The sequence below is a fragment of the Sorex fumeus genome, unplaced genomic scaffold (assembly GCF_029834395.1).
Source record: "Sorex fumeus unplaced genomic scaffold, SorFum_2.1 ptg000252l, whole genome shotgun sequence".
Taxonomy (NCBI): Eukaryota; Metazoa; Chordata; class Mammalia; order Eulipotyphla; family Soricidae; genus Sorex; species Sorex fumeus.
Genome location: NW_026606309.1, coordinates 502,646 through 517,300, shown reverse-complemented (window position 1 = coordinate 517,300; position 14,655 = coordinate 502,646).

Here is a 14,655-nt window from a genome sequence, read left to right as displayed (position 1 = left end):
CGATTCCTCTTCTAGGAATACTTGACAAAATATGTTACCAAAACATTCCACAAAGTGTTCCATTTCCTGCTGGATGCAATAGCATATTCCCTACATATATGAGGGGCACCAAAGACACAAAAGTCCAAGGAACATGAAAGAAATCCAGAAGCAGAAAAAAAAGAGTTTCGTTTGAAAACTGCTAAAACATTAAAATGAAGAAAGTATAAGATCTCTGAAGAAGATGACATGACTCAAGAGTTTTACAAGAAGATTCTGGGCATGAGGATAGGGACGTCGACATAAATGAAATACTGTATATCAATTCATAGAAAAGACATGGGAACAGTTTTTCATTTAATATCGACAACATGTAGAGACTGTGAAGTGGAAAATAGTGTGCTGACACGAAACCTCTCCTGACGACAACACCAAAAGGAGGTCAACGGGACCTGGAGAGATTCAGAGACCTGCATAGCAGGAGCTGAATGCATATTGAACCAGTTTACGGTTTGCCTGATGGGCCCAGGAATGTTGAGCTCTAAAGGTCATTTCTCAGAACCTGGAGAGCAACTTGAGAACACTCTACCCCAGGTCATTTCTTGCATAGTGTTAGGACCCTGAGATAATATGTTTTAGAATCAAGACTATGTATGATGAAACTGCAGCACTCCATTCTGCAGAAAGTACATCGGTGTCGCAAGCACAATATTTATGAGGTGGAGTTTTCCATAATGAATAGGGTATCTTATTTGGTCATCATGTGTGGTCATCACTATGTTACGGAATCAGCTGCTGTTTCCACTTTATTCTGCGTTTTCACAAAAGGAATGGATAGCAGGTTTTTTTTTTTTTCATGTGTTAAGCATTCACACAATTCATTGCCTTCTTGTATAAATAGGAAGGATGATGCTTTCTATCATAGTGTGTATTAAAGCCAGTCTATATCTATTATTCCTGGGATCTATGGTAAGCAGCGAGAAACTAGAGGGAGCCTAGTTCATCCGAGAAAATGTCTGTCTATTTCGCTACATGAGTAGACTTGACCTGTTGTGCTGGAAACAACCGAATCAGGAAAGCAGCCATGAAATGCAATTTTCATCCAAGTAAGCATTCTGAGATCCACTGCAGAAATGCAGATATGGCCAAAATGAGAGAAATGTTGGCCAACATAGGGAGTCTCCAGTATATAAATCGAAGATAAGGAATAGGCAAAAGAGTCATGCAGAGGAAGTGTAGAAGGAAAACGTGATGGATTTTCTGAGCAACTCGTATTTCTTGGTTGGAATGGAATCTTGGAAGGGTGCATGTTTGTACAGTGCGTGGTCGTGCGTCCCTCAACATTGGCTCAGGAGAGAACCTTGACTTCAAAGATATTGTCTTGCAGTTTGAGTCTCAAGTGCTAGGGCTTTGATGTCCTGCAGTGCTCTTTTGGGAAGACCTCGAGGTGCCGAGGCACAAAAGAGTGTGGAAAATCGAGCATGACCACAAAGAGGGTCTGGACTCAAATGCTCATCCTGAGAAAGGTACCAAGCTAGCTGGTGCTAACCTGGGAATTCCTCTGCAATTCTGAGTTGATGGAAGCTCTCCCGCGAATTAGCAGCCACATTCTCTCAGAGCCCCGCCCGCTTCCTGTTTGTCCGTGTTCTGAGAGCTGCCCTGGCAAGGACAGGAAGCGGAAGTGTCATAGAAGTCCAGGCCTTGGCTGCATCGCACCAAAGGCTTCTTCGTGCGATCAGCGGCATGGAGAGCGAACAACTGTTTGAGGTGGAGAGGATCGCGGTTAAGAGGCAAGGGCTAAATGAAAAGCGAGAATACCTGGTGCAGTGGAAAGGCTATGTCTGGTATTCAGACACGTGGGAGCCAGAAGATAATCTGGTGGACTGTGCTGTATCACTTCGAGACTTCAGGCTGTGTCAGGCAGAAGGACTCCACCAACGGAACGCTTCTGGCTCGGGTTGGCCTCAGAGTGGGCCTGAAACACAACTCTGTGACTCCCTGCACACAGACTCTGTTCAAGTGGGGTTCAATGGCCCCAGCCAGGACACTGCGAACACCAGACTGTTGGCGAGCAGCCAGATGTTGAGGGACATCAGCGTCAGAGCAGCTTCGAAGACCCCTGTGACCCGGAGCATCAGGACCAAGAATCAGCTCTGGGAACAACAGGGCCAAGGCTGCCCCATGATCCAGGTGGTTCTGCTGGCTCAGGACCAGGATGCTACGGTGGCAGCAGCAGAGAAGGTAGCCGTGCCCAGTCGACTTGTCCATAACACCGAGCTGTCAGAAAGGGAAAGTAGGCCTTGTCTTTCAGTGCAGGGGCTGCATATATGTGGCCTGGGTATTTAGTCGAAGCCCCTAAGGCCAACTCTCGGTGAAGGAAGAGATTCCCCTAGGAAGTCCACATCACCAGCCCCTGGGAAAAGCATGAGATGGGCATGGCTAGCGAAGGAGTTCTCGAGGCAGAGGAGACCTGCGTCTGAGAGCCGGAAGCAGGCTTTTGAAACTCCGTCTCCCTTCCACTGAGACAGGAAGAAGGTCTCCACACATACCAAGATACAGTAGTCAGGAAGCAAGAGGCTTTCACCCATATCATCTTGTTCAGCAGGTCTTCAGAGAAGAACTGCCTCAACCCAGGTATCATGGCAGAATTTCAGCATGCCCTGAGCAGTACAGCTCAGGATGTCAGCGGGTGTGTACTGCTATGTGCAGTAAGCATTACTTCCTGCGCGGGACTGGATTTGGTCTATTTGAGAAAGAGCCTAGGAGTATACCCTGAAGGGCATAGTGAGAAGACTGCAGAAGCCCTGAAAAGCTTTGTGAATCATTTCACTCACTTTCAGAAACCCATCGTGGCTGCAGTTCATGGGCCTACCGTGGGCTTAGGAGTGTCCATTCTGGCCCTGTGTGATATACTGTGGTCCAGTGACAAGGCTTGGTTCCAGACCCCTTATACCACCCAAGGCCAGACCCCAGATGCCTGCTCAGCCTGACCTTTCCCATGATCATGTGAGGAATGGCTGCCTCTGAAATGCTCCTCAGTGGCCAGAAGATGACTGCCAAGGAGGCATGCTATAATGTTTGGTGTGTTCACCAAACATGCTATAATGTTTGGTGTGTTCCCAGGTGTTCAATCTGGACACCTTCTCAGTGGAGGTCATGGTTTGAGTAAAAAAGCTGGCCTCTTACCACCCGCTAGTTCTGCAAGAATGCAAGAGTCTGATCAGCTGCAGTGTTAAGGCCGTCCTGGAGCAGGCCAATATCAGGGAGTATGAAACTTTGAAGAGGTTCTGGGCTTCTTCCCATGCTTCTTAGTTCATGCTCCAGGTCTTGGAAAGAAAGCTGCATCTCTCAGATTGCGAAGGTAGACACCACCGCCAATGACCTATGCGCAAGTAGGCCAGATCGACTTAAATAGTACAACATCAACCGAGTACTCCAGTGTCTTTCCAGAGAACACACTACAGTTGCCTACACTTCACAATACATTCATCACCCGCATCGTTCTTAGAAACCCAGAGTGCACCATAACTAAGAACTAGGAAAACTTCTTCGCCCAAAGCACACGATAAATAAATATTTGACACTGCATTGTAGCCTGATGTCAGTGTCATCCTTTGATTTGGTAAGTCGCAAACTGGAACGGGGATTATTTGAAAGCAACGAAAATATAGGTGAGAGGGCCTTTTTTCTTAATTTTTATTATGAAAAACACAAGAGGGGAAAATTGGATTAATGAATCAGCAAAAGTAGTAGACACTAGAGCAAAAGGGGGAACACGTGAGGAGTAAAATCAGTATGATTATGAAAGAAAAAATTTCAGGTTGTAGTCATCGAAGATGAAGAAATGGAGAGGATGAAGAGGAAAAAGAAGAAGAAAAAGAAGATAAAGAAGAAGAAGTATAACAAGAAGAAGAAGAGAAAGAAGAAGAGGAAAAAGAAGAAGAAGCAGAAGTAGAAGAAGAAGAGTAAGAAGAAGAAGAGTGAAGAGGAAGAAGGAATAGAAGAGAAAATGAAGAAGAACGGAAATAAGAAGTGTAGGGGAGGATAAGAGGAAATGGAAGGGGAAGTAGATGGAAGGGAAAAAATAAGGGGCAGGGAAAATGGAAGGGAAGAGGAGGATGGAGAAGTAAAAGGAAGAGAATAAGAAACTGAAGGATGGGGAGGAAGGGGAGAATCTGGAGGAAGGAGAAGCAATGCGAAGAGGAGAGAAGGAGAAAAAAGGAGAAAAAGAACGAGAAGTAGTTGAAAAAGTAGTATTAGAAGTAGAAAATTAAGCATAAGAACAAAAGATTAAAAAGAGAAGAAAAAGAAAAAGAACGAGAAGGAGAAGAATAGGAAGAAAAAAGAGGAAACAAGGAAAAGAAGAAGAAGAAGAAGAAGAAGAAGAAGAAGAAGAAGAAGAAGAAGAAGAAGAAGAAGAGCAGGTGGAGGAGGAGGAGGAGGAGGAGGAGGAGGGGGAAAATAAAAGCTGATGATAATGGAGATTATTAGGGGGACTTATAGAAGAATAAATGTTTCAATAGTTGAAATAGAAGTGGTGAGTTCCAGATTAGGACATCTTGAATTGAGATAATTAAAATTTGACATTTATATGCCTATTTTCATCAAGCAACGTTCTTTACTTTTTTATATTTCAAGACAATAATTAAGTTTATTTGATTTTTTATAATTCTTTATTGAATCAGTGTGGGAAAAGGAACACAATTTTCTGGTTCAATTCTCAGTCACAGAGTGATCAAATACCCTTCCCTTCACCAGTACTTATTTTTCACCACCAAGAACCCCAATGAAATCCCCTCCCACCCCTCCAAATGCCTGGGAGGCAGATGATTTCTACTTACCTCTCTATCTCCTTTGATTACCTTCATTATTTAGACAAAGATGAATCCGTATTGTTCAGAACTTCCGCAACAATCAGAACTGAGGAAAAGCACTGTGAATTTATGTGAATTTGCGAAGGTAGACACCACCACCAGTGACCTATGCACAAGCAGGCCAGATGGACTTACATAGTACAACATCAACCGAGTACTCCAGTGTCTTTCCAGAGAACACACTACAGTTGCATACACTTCACAATACGTGCATCACCCGCACCGTTCTTAGAAACCCAGAGTGGACCATAACCAAGAACTAGGAAAACTGCTTCGACCAAAGCATGCTATAAATAAATATTTGACACTGCATTGTAGCCTGATGTTTCCAGTGTCATCCTTTGATTTGGTAAGTCGCGAACTCGAATAGTGATTATTTGGAAGCAATGAAAATACAGGTGAGAACGCCTTTTTTCTTAATTTTTATTATGAAACACACAAGAGGGGAAAATTGGATTAATGAGTCAACAAAACGACAAGACACAAGAGCAAAAGGGGTAACATATTGAGAAATAAAATCAGTACAATGATGAAAGAAAAAGAAGTTCAAGGTGGAGTCGGAGTTGTAGATGAAGAAAGAAAGGAGAGAACGAAGAGGAAAAGTAGAAGAAAACGAAGGAAAATAAGTCGAAGTATAACAAGAAGAAGGAAAAGAAGAAGATGAAGAAGAAGAAGAAGAAGAAGAAGAGGAAGAAGAAGAAGAGAAAGAAGAAGAAGAGTAAAAAGAACGGGAATAGAAGATGAAGAAGAGAAGGAAGAAGTGTAGGGGAGGATAAGAGGAAATGGAAGGGGAAGGGAAAATGGCAGGGAAAAATATAAGGGGAAAAGAAAACGGAAGGGGAAGGGGAGGAGGGAGAAGGAAAATGATGAGAATATTAAGGTGGAGGATGGGGAGGGAGAGAAGAACCAGGGGAAGAAGAAACAATGCGAAGAGGAGAGAAGAAAAACAAGGAGAAATAGAATGAGAAGAAGAAAAAGTAGTAGTAGAAGAAGAATATGAAGAATAATAATAATAGATAACGAAAAGAGAAGAAAAAGGAAAAGAATGAGGAGAAGAAAAGGAAGAAGAAAAAAAGAGGAAAGAAGGAGAAGAGGAAGAAGAGGAGGAGGAGGAAAAATAGAAGCTGATGATAATGTAAATTATTAGGGGGACTTATAGAAGAATATATGTTTCAGTAGGTGAAATAGAAGTGGTGAGTTCCAGATTAGGACATCTTGAATTGAGATAATTAAAATGTGACATTCATATGCCTATTTTCATCAAGCCACATTCTTCACTTTTTTATTTTTCAAGATAATTGTATTGTATTTCTTTATTGAATCAGTGTGGGAAAGGGAACACAATTTTCTGGTTTAATTCTCAGTCATGGAGTGATCAAACACCCTTCCCTTCACTAGTACTTATATTTCACCACCAAGAACCCCAATAAGCCGCCCTCCCACCTCTCCCGATGCCTGTGAGGCAGATGATTTCTACTTACCTCTCTGTCTCCTTTGATTACCTTCATTATTTCGACAAAGATGAATTCTTATTGTTTAGAACTTCCGCAACAATCAGAACTGATGAAAAGCACTGTGAAATAATGTGTTTTCTCTAACTGGTTATGAGAACTCTAGGATTTTGGATTTCTGATATGTTACTAATTAAGTCTGGAGGGACTTAAAATCCAGCTCCCGGACAAGAACAGTGCAGTCTTCTGCACCCACGCCTGGTTGTTCCTCGCAGGAGCCCCCTTGGAGGGGAGCGGGTTGAGCTTTCCTCCCCGCCCCGACCAGGGCTCTGGCAGCCGAAGACCTCCAGGACCAGCCACCACCATGCTGAGACCACTCTCCACACACATGAAGGTACTGGCAGAGGGACAAAGCCACGCGGGTTCTGGGGCCAAGATCTCCCAGCCTACTCGGATTGGAGTCGAGCATCCTCCATCCAGATCCTCCAAATTCCAGTAGGCGGGGGTCACACCCACCACCTGGTCCCCTGGCGCCGTGTAATCCCATCAACGGCCAAAATTAGGATCAGAACAAGAAAAAGAAGTAGTGTACGTGAACTATAAGACCACATGGATCACAAGAAAAGGTATAGTAGAGGAAAAGTGATAAAAGAGAAGTATAGAAGAAAAGCAAGAGGAAGGTAAAGAATTAATAGAAGAAGAAGAAGAAGAAGAAGAAGAAAGAAGAAGAAGAAGAAAAAGAAGAAGAAGAAGAAGAAGAAAAAGAAAAATAAGATGAATTATAAGAAGAAGAAAAGGACGGAGAAGAAAAAGAAGAAGAAGAAGAAGAAGAAGAAGAAGAAGAAGAAGAAGAAGAAGAAGAAGAAGAAGAAGAAGAAGAAGAAGAAGAAAAGAAGAAGAAGAAACCGCCCGGATAATGGTTTCAATACCGAAGGTTGATAGTAGAAAACGGGAATTGTAATTCTGTCAAAAATAAAAACGTGGTATGTTTAAAATACACAGAATTCAGTATAGAAAATTAGGATCAGAACAAGAAAAAGAAGTAGTGTACGTGAACTATAAGACCACATGGATCACAAGAAAAGGTATAGTAGAGGAAAAGAGAAAAAAGGGAAGTATAGAAGAAAAGCAAGAGGAAGGTAAAGAATTAATAGAAGAAGAAGAAGAAGAAGAAGAAGAAGAAGAAGAAGAAGAAGAAGAAGAAGAAGAAGAAGAAGAAAAAGTAGAACAAGAGGAAGAAGAAGAAGAAGAAAAATAAGACGGATTATAAGAAGAAGAAAAAGACGGAGAAGAAAAAGAAGAAGAAGAAGAAGAAGAAGAAGAAGAAGAAGAAGAAGAAGAAGAAGAAGAAGAAGAAGAAGAAGAAGAAGAAGAAGAAGAAGAAGAAGAAAAGAAGAAGAAGAAACCGCCCGGATAATGGTTTCAATACCGAAGGTTGATAGTAGAAAATGGGAATTGTAATTCTGTTAAAAATAAAGACGCAGTATGGTGAAAATACACAGAATTCAGTATAGAAAATGAGGATAAGAAGAAGAAAAAGAAGTAGTGCAAGTGAACTATAAGACCGCATGTAATAAGAGAAAAGTTATATTTGGGGAGAAAAGAAAAAAGAGAAGTATAGAATAAAGCCAAGAGGAAGGTGAAGAATTAATAGAAGAAGAAGAAGAACAAGAAGAAGAAGAAGAAAAAGAAGAAGATGAAGAAGAAGAAGAAGAAGAAGAAGAAGAAGAAGAAGAAGAAGAAGAAGAAGAAGAAGAAGAGGAATAAGAATAAGAAGAAGAAGAAGAAACCGCCGGGAAAATGGTATCAATAACGAAGGTTGATAGTGGAAAACTGGAATTGTTATTCTGTCAAAAATAAAAACGTGGTATGGTTAAAATACACAGAATTCAGTATAGAAAATTGGAATCAGAACAAGAAAAAGAAGGAGTGTAAGTGAACTATAAGAAGAATCCACCGGAAAAATGGTATCAATACCGAAGGTTGATAGTAGAAAACTGTAATCGTTAATCTGTCAAAAAGAAAAACGTGGTATGGTTAAAATACAAAGAATTCAGTATAGAAAATTAGAATTAGAACAAGAAAAAGAAGTAGTGTAAGTGTAAGACCACCTCCTGGCCCCCTGGCGCCGTGAAATCCCATCAACGGCCAAAACTCAGAGACTATAAAATTCAGCTCCCAGAACCACACGGCCACATTTGCGGCCGCGCAATCTTATCAGGACATCTTTTTATGACATCTTATTATCTCATTCCTACTTTGGACAAACTTGCAGGGTATCGAATGTAGTCTGCCCACAGGGCAGAGTCTGGCAAACTCCCCGTGGCGTACCAAATATACCAAATACCTGTAACAATGATGGGTCTCATTCTACTAAAGAGCCTTGAATATAATCTCAGGGCTAGGATGAAAGAGACGTTACTGGGGCCTGCTCGAGGCATTCGACGAATAACAGGATGATGAAATGAAATGAAAAAAAAATGAAGTCTGGAGGGATTTCTGCAAGAGCCAGATAGTTATTACATTAGTTTCTTTGGGACTGGTGGCATGGTGTTGCTGGAGAGCTGTTCATAGGGCTCTCTTGACCTCGGTAGGGCATGAAGGAGTTTTTTTTTTTTTTTTTTTTGTAAGAGCCAGATAGTTATGAGATTGGTTTCTGTTCGGATGGTGTAAGGCTTCCCTGAGTGCCACTGGTAGGGCTCTTTTGACCTCGGTAGGGTGTGAAGGACCAGCTGGTACCGCCCCTATCCCATGAGGCTGCAATTGCCCATTCAATGCTGGCTCATACTTCGCTTTCCAAAAAGCTCTGAGGCGAAGCCCAACCTAGCGCCCAGGGTGAGGGGAGGGAAAGACGGTAGGGTGAGACACCCTTTTCCTCTCCAGGAAGCAAGGCACAGTAGTTTCAGGCATAGTACATTCAGTTCTCTGCCACAAGCTGCAGGGCTCTGGATTAGGTCCCGGTGCCTCTGCTGCCATGGTCATACCAGAGAACCACTCATGGAGTGTAACTCTGAAACCGGTAGAGCGTCAAGTTAGACTCTTTAACTTAAATGAAGCAAGTTTTGTTTCTTAGCATAGGACATTGTTGCTACTGAACACAGAGCTGTTATGTCCTGAGACGAAAAAAAATAGACACTTTAAACCGTTTTAGCCTTCTCTTTGAACCAAATGCAAATCTGATCTGTGAAGTAGCATACAGATTGTTTGAACACAGCTGGGTTTAAAAAGTTTGGAAAGTATACTATAGAGCAAAGTATGCTTGTGTTCAGACCTGAAAATATATGATACCTTTTCGGTATTTTCTTTCATGGATATCATCCGGATACCATGTTCTGCATGCCTTATTGTACTGCAAGTACATCCAGCAATAATGTCTGCGTGCAGTCCTGGGTGATCACCTGAGCAGACTACTGTGCTTCCACATTACGTATTCTCATTTTCTTTGTTGTTCTTGTTTTGCTGATTCACCTTCTAGATGTTCTTGTTCTTTTTCATTCTTATTCTTGTTATCACATCTTGCATCGCTAAGTCTTGTTCTACTTCTGGTTCTGATTTTTATTTTCCTATATCTACCTTTCTTATTTTCGTTCCTTTTCATGGACTCCTTCTCTTCTCATCCTTCAATACTTCCTCCTCCTTGGACTTCACCCACAAAAGATCCCTCATCCTTTTGCTTGATCTTATTCCTTGTCTTCTGTTCCTAAGATTTTCTTATTCTTTTTGTTGTCTGATATTGTTTTCTTGTTCTTCATTTCTTCTTTCTTCTGCCATTCTTCTTCATCAAATTTTCTTTGGCTCGTTTTTCGTTTTATCTTCTCTGTCTACTCCTTCTAGTACTCCAGCCCTGTATTCTTGCATCATGTACTGAACCTCTGTTCTTCTTCACCAACTTCTCCTCCGCATAATTAATTTACTTATTCATCACCATCAGATTCTTTTCATCTACTTCAACATTTGTTGTTATTTTTCTTCCTCCTTGTTTCTTCTATCTTCCATAGTTTTGCCTTGTTTTTATTCTTTTTGTTTTCTTTTTCTTCACTCATTCCACTATGTTTATATTCTTTCTTTCTGCTCTCTCTTCTTCTGCATTTCTTCTCCTCCGTGATCTAGATCTTCCTCTTCTTTTTGCAGGTTTTCTACTCCTCATGCTCTTCTCTTACACTTTTCCATTCTCATTCTTGTTCTTTGTTTTTTTTTAACTAATTTTATCTCTCACATTCTTCTTAATGTTCTTCATTATTCTTATCAGGTTCTTCTTCTTTACATTTTTCTCCATCATTTTCTGGGTTGCCTTATTAGTTTTTGATTTTGATATTTTCTGCTTTGCATTGTTTTCTCCTCTTTTGTCTTCATATTTCAGTTCTTCCTTTCTTTTTTTCAGATCTCTATTTTGTTTTTTTCTTCGTGTTCTGCCTTTTTTATTACTCACATCATTTTTTTAGACTGGTTCTTATTTCTTCTTTTTTGTTGTTGATATCCTCTTCTGCTCTACTTCTTTCTTATTTCATCTTTCCCACCTATACCCAAAACTGTTAGTTTCTTATTCATTACATATTACTTGATTTACTTAGACTTTCATTCATTTCTTCAAAGTGTCTTTTTTGTTATATTCAATTCTTCATCTAGTGATCTTTCTTTTTTTACTTCTCCATAATCACGTTTTTGTTTTCTTCCACTAAGATTTCTCTTCTATAAAAATTTGATGCTATTTTCAAGGGCTGGAGCGATAGCATAGCGGGTAGGGCGTTCGCCTTACACGCAGCCAACATGGCCGACCCGAGTTCGATTCCTCCGCCACTATCAGAGAGCCCGGCAAGCTACCGAGAGTATTTGATATGCCAGACACAGTAACAACAAAGTCTCCAATGGAGACGATACTGGGCCCGCTCGAGCAAATCGACGATCAAAAGGAGGGCCTTTACCTTTACCTCATTCTTTTTCAAGCTATCCAATCATTCCCTATTCTTTCTATTCCTACATTTCTTCATATTTTTCCACGCTTCCTCTCTTTAATTAAATATAGAATTCTTCTCCTTCTCATTCTATTCTGCTAGTATTTCTTCGAATTCAATTTCTCCTTCTCATTGGAAATATTCTTGTTCTTTCTTGTAGTTCTGTTTCCAAATTTACTTCTCATCATATATGTACTCATTAAATTTTCCCACTAATTCTTCATCATGAGCATGAGCATCATCATCATCATCATCATCATCAACATCATCTTCTTCTTCTCATATTACTTCTACTTCTCTTTCAATACTTATGTGTACTTAGTCAACTTCAACTTCTTCAAATTCTGCTAATCTTCCTCCGCTAATTCTCTCATATTCGTTTTTTCAGTTTCTCCTCTTCTTTTCGTATTCTTTATTCCCCGACTGCTCCTGCTTTTTCATCTTCTGATTCAGCCTCTTCTTTATCTTTTTTTTCTCCATCTCTTTTCTTCTTTTTTTTTCTATTCCCTCATGTTCTTCTGTTTCTCCTCTGAATAATCTCCGTAAATTTCTGATTTGTTTTTCCCGGAATTTTCTCTCAAGTTCATTTTTTGTGGGATATTAACATAAAATATTCAAATGATCGACTTATTAATTTCTATCACCTTCCTTCTTCTTCTTCTTCTTCTTCTTCTTCTTCTTCTTCTTCTTCTTCTTCTTTTTCTTCTTATTCTTTGTATTCTGTGTATTCTTCTTCGTCGTCTTCTTCTTTATCTTCTTTTCCTTCTCTTCTACATCTTCTCTTTCAATTCTTCTTTTTCTTCTTTTCCTATTTTTGCTTCTTCTTTAACTTCTATTGTCATTTACTTTTCTTATACATATTCACTTCTTCTTCGCCTTCTTTATTTACTTATTTTTCTTGTTTTGTCTACTTCTTTACTTCTTGATCTGCTCCCAGACTCCTTTTACTTCTTTTTCCTATTTTTCTTCTTCTACTGCTTCTTTTCTTCTTCATCTTCATCATCATCATCATCATCTTCTTCTTCTTCTTCTTCTTTTCTTCTTCTTCTTCTTCTTCTTTTCTTCTTCTTCTTCTTCTTCTTCTTCTTCTTCTTCTTCTACTACTACTACTACTACTACTACTACTACTACTACTACTACTACTACTTCTGCTTCTTTCTTACTCTTCTAATTCTTGGTCTTTTTCTAGTTATCATAATTTTTCTTCTCCTTTACCTTCTTTCATGTCCAGTTGTTGTTCTTTACTTCTTTTTGTTCTTCACTTAAACTCCATTTATTTCTTATTCCTTATCCTCTTCTACTGCTTTTCTTGTTCTTTTTCTTCTTTTTATTAATATTATAGTTACTTTTATTATTTGCTAACCCTCCTCTACTGTTCCTTCACTTTCCTTCTCTTTTTCATTCTCTTCTTTTTCTTCTTCATAATCTAATACAGAAAAAACAAAACAGTAATGTAAAAAGATTATTCTGTTTTGAGAATATAATAAAACATGATTAAGCAGAAGAAGAGAGGAAGAGGAAAAATAAGAAGAGGAAGAAAAGAACAAAAAGAGATTAAGAATGAGGAGAAGTAGTACAAGAAGGAAGAAGAAGAAGTAGATGAAGAACAAGAAGAAGTAGAATAAGGAGGATAGGAATAAGAAACACAGAAGAAAAAGAAGACGACGAAGTGAAGGCAGAATCAAAACAGTAAGAACAAGATGAAGCAGAACAAGAAGAAATAGAAAAAAATAGAAGAAGATTATGAGAATGAAGAAGACAAAGAATAAGAAGAGAAGATGATAGAGTAGTATAAGAAGAAGAAAAAGAAAAAGAAGAAGAAGAACAGGAAGAAGAAGAAGAAGAAGAAATAATAGTGTATAAGATCATTAACTGGACATGGAAGAAGTAAAGAAGAAGAAAAAGAAGGCGAAGAAGAAAAAGGAGAAAAAGAAGATGAACCAGAAGAAGAGAAAGAAGAAGAGAAGTGAAGGTGACAGCAATGAAGACGTTGATAACTTGAATATTTTATATTAATATCCTACAAAATACATACTTGAACATTAAATCAGTGAAAAACCAAATAATACATTAGGAGTTTATTCTGTATTCGCAGAAGAACAAGAAGAATATGAGGCATTAAAGAAGAAGAAGAAGAAGAAGAAGAAGAAGAAGAAGAAGAAGAAGAAGAAGAAGAAGAAGAAGAAGAAGAACAAGAAGAAGAAGAAGAAGAAGAAGAAGAAGAACAAGAACAAGAAGAAGAAGAAGAAGAAGAAAAATAAGGGGAAGTGAAAGGGCAAGAAAAAAGTAAGGAAGAAGTTGATAATTTGGATATTTAAAGTAAATTTCATACCAAAAGACGAACTTGAGGAGTAATTCACGATAAACCAGAACAGTAATGTAAGGAAACTATTTTTTATTCAGAGTAGAAAAAGTAGGAAATGACGAGATATAAGAACAGGAATAAGAAGAAGAATAAAAAGAAGCAGCAGCAGCAGAATAAGAAGCAGAAGCAGAAGAAGAGAAGAAGAAGAAGAAGAAGAGGACAATGACGACTATGATTGAAATGACTACTGAATAACTTAGCATTATAAGAAAAATTTATAGGTGCATATACTTCTAGCTAAAATAGAAGACCAATAAAGATATAAGATACAGAATTCATAGAAAAATTATAAACTGAAGAATGAGGAGTAGAAGACACAACAGAAGAAAAGAAGAGGACAAAGATTCAAATTATTTCTTTTCATAGAATATTTACATAAGATATTCTAATTAACAAGTTCTTCCTTTCTTTCATCTTCCCTTTCTTCTTCCCCTTCTTCTTCTTCTTCTTCTTCTTCTTCTTCTTCTTCTTCTTCTTCTTCTTCTTCTTCTTCTTATTCTTCTTCTTCTTCTTGTATTTCTTCTTCTCCTCCTCCTCCTCCTTCTTCTTTTCTTTTCTCTTCACCTATTTTTCTTCTGCCACTTCATAGTAGTCTTCTTGTTCCCTTGTTATTCTTTTGCTATTCCTTTTTCTTAACCATGATTTCTACTGTCAAGTCTGTATATTCACCCTTTAGTTAGTACTCTTTTATTTTTGTAGAATAACAATTCACGTTGCCTAGTATCAAATATAATTTCAATTTTTATAGAAAATTAAGCACAGATTCTTCTTTTTCTTCTTCTTCTTCTTCTTCATCTCCTCCTCCTCCTTCTCCTTCTCCTTCTCCTTCTCCTTCTTCTTCTTCTTTCCTCCTCCTTCTCCTACTCCTCATTCTTTTTTTTCTTAATTTTCTTCTTTGTCTTATTGTACTCTACTATAGCGTCTTCTTTTATTCTGCTTCTGCTTCTACTGATTCTTGTTCTTCCTGTTCTCTTTCTTGTTTTTCTTCTTCTTTTACTTAACTTCTGTACTTCTCATCACCTATTTTTCTTTTC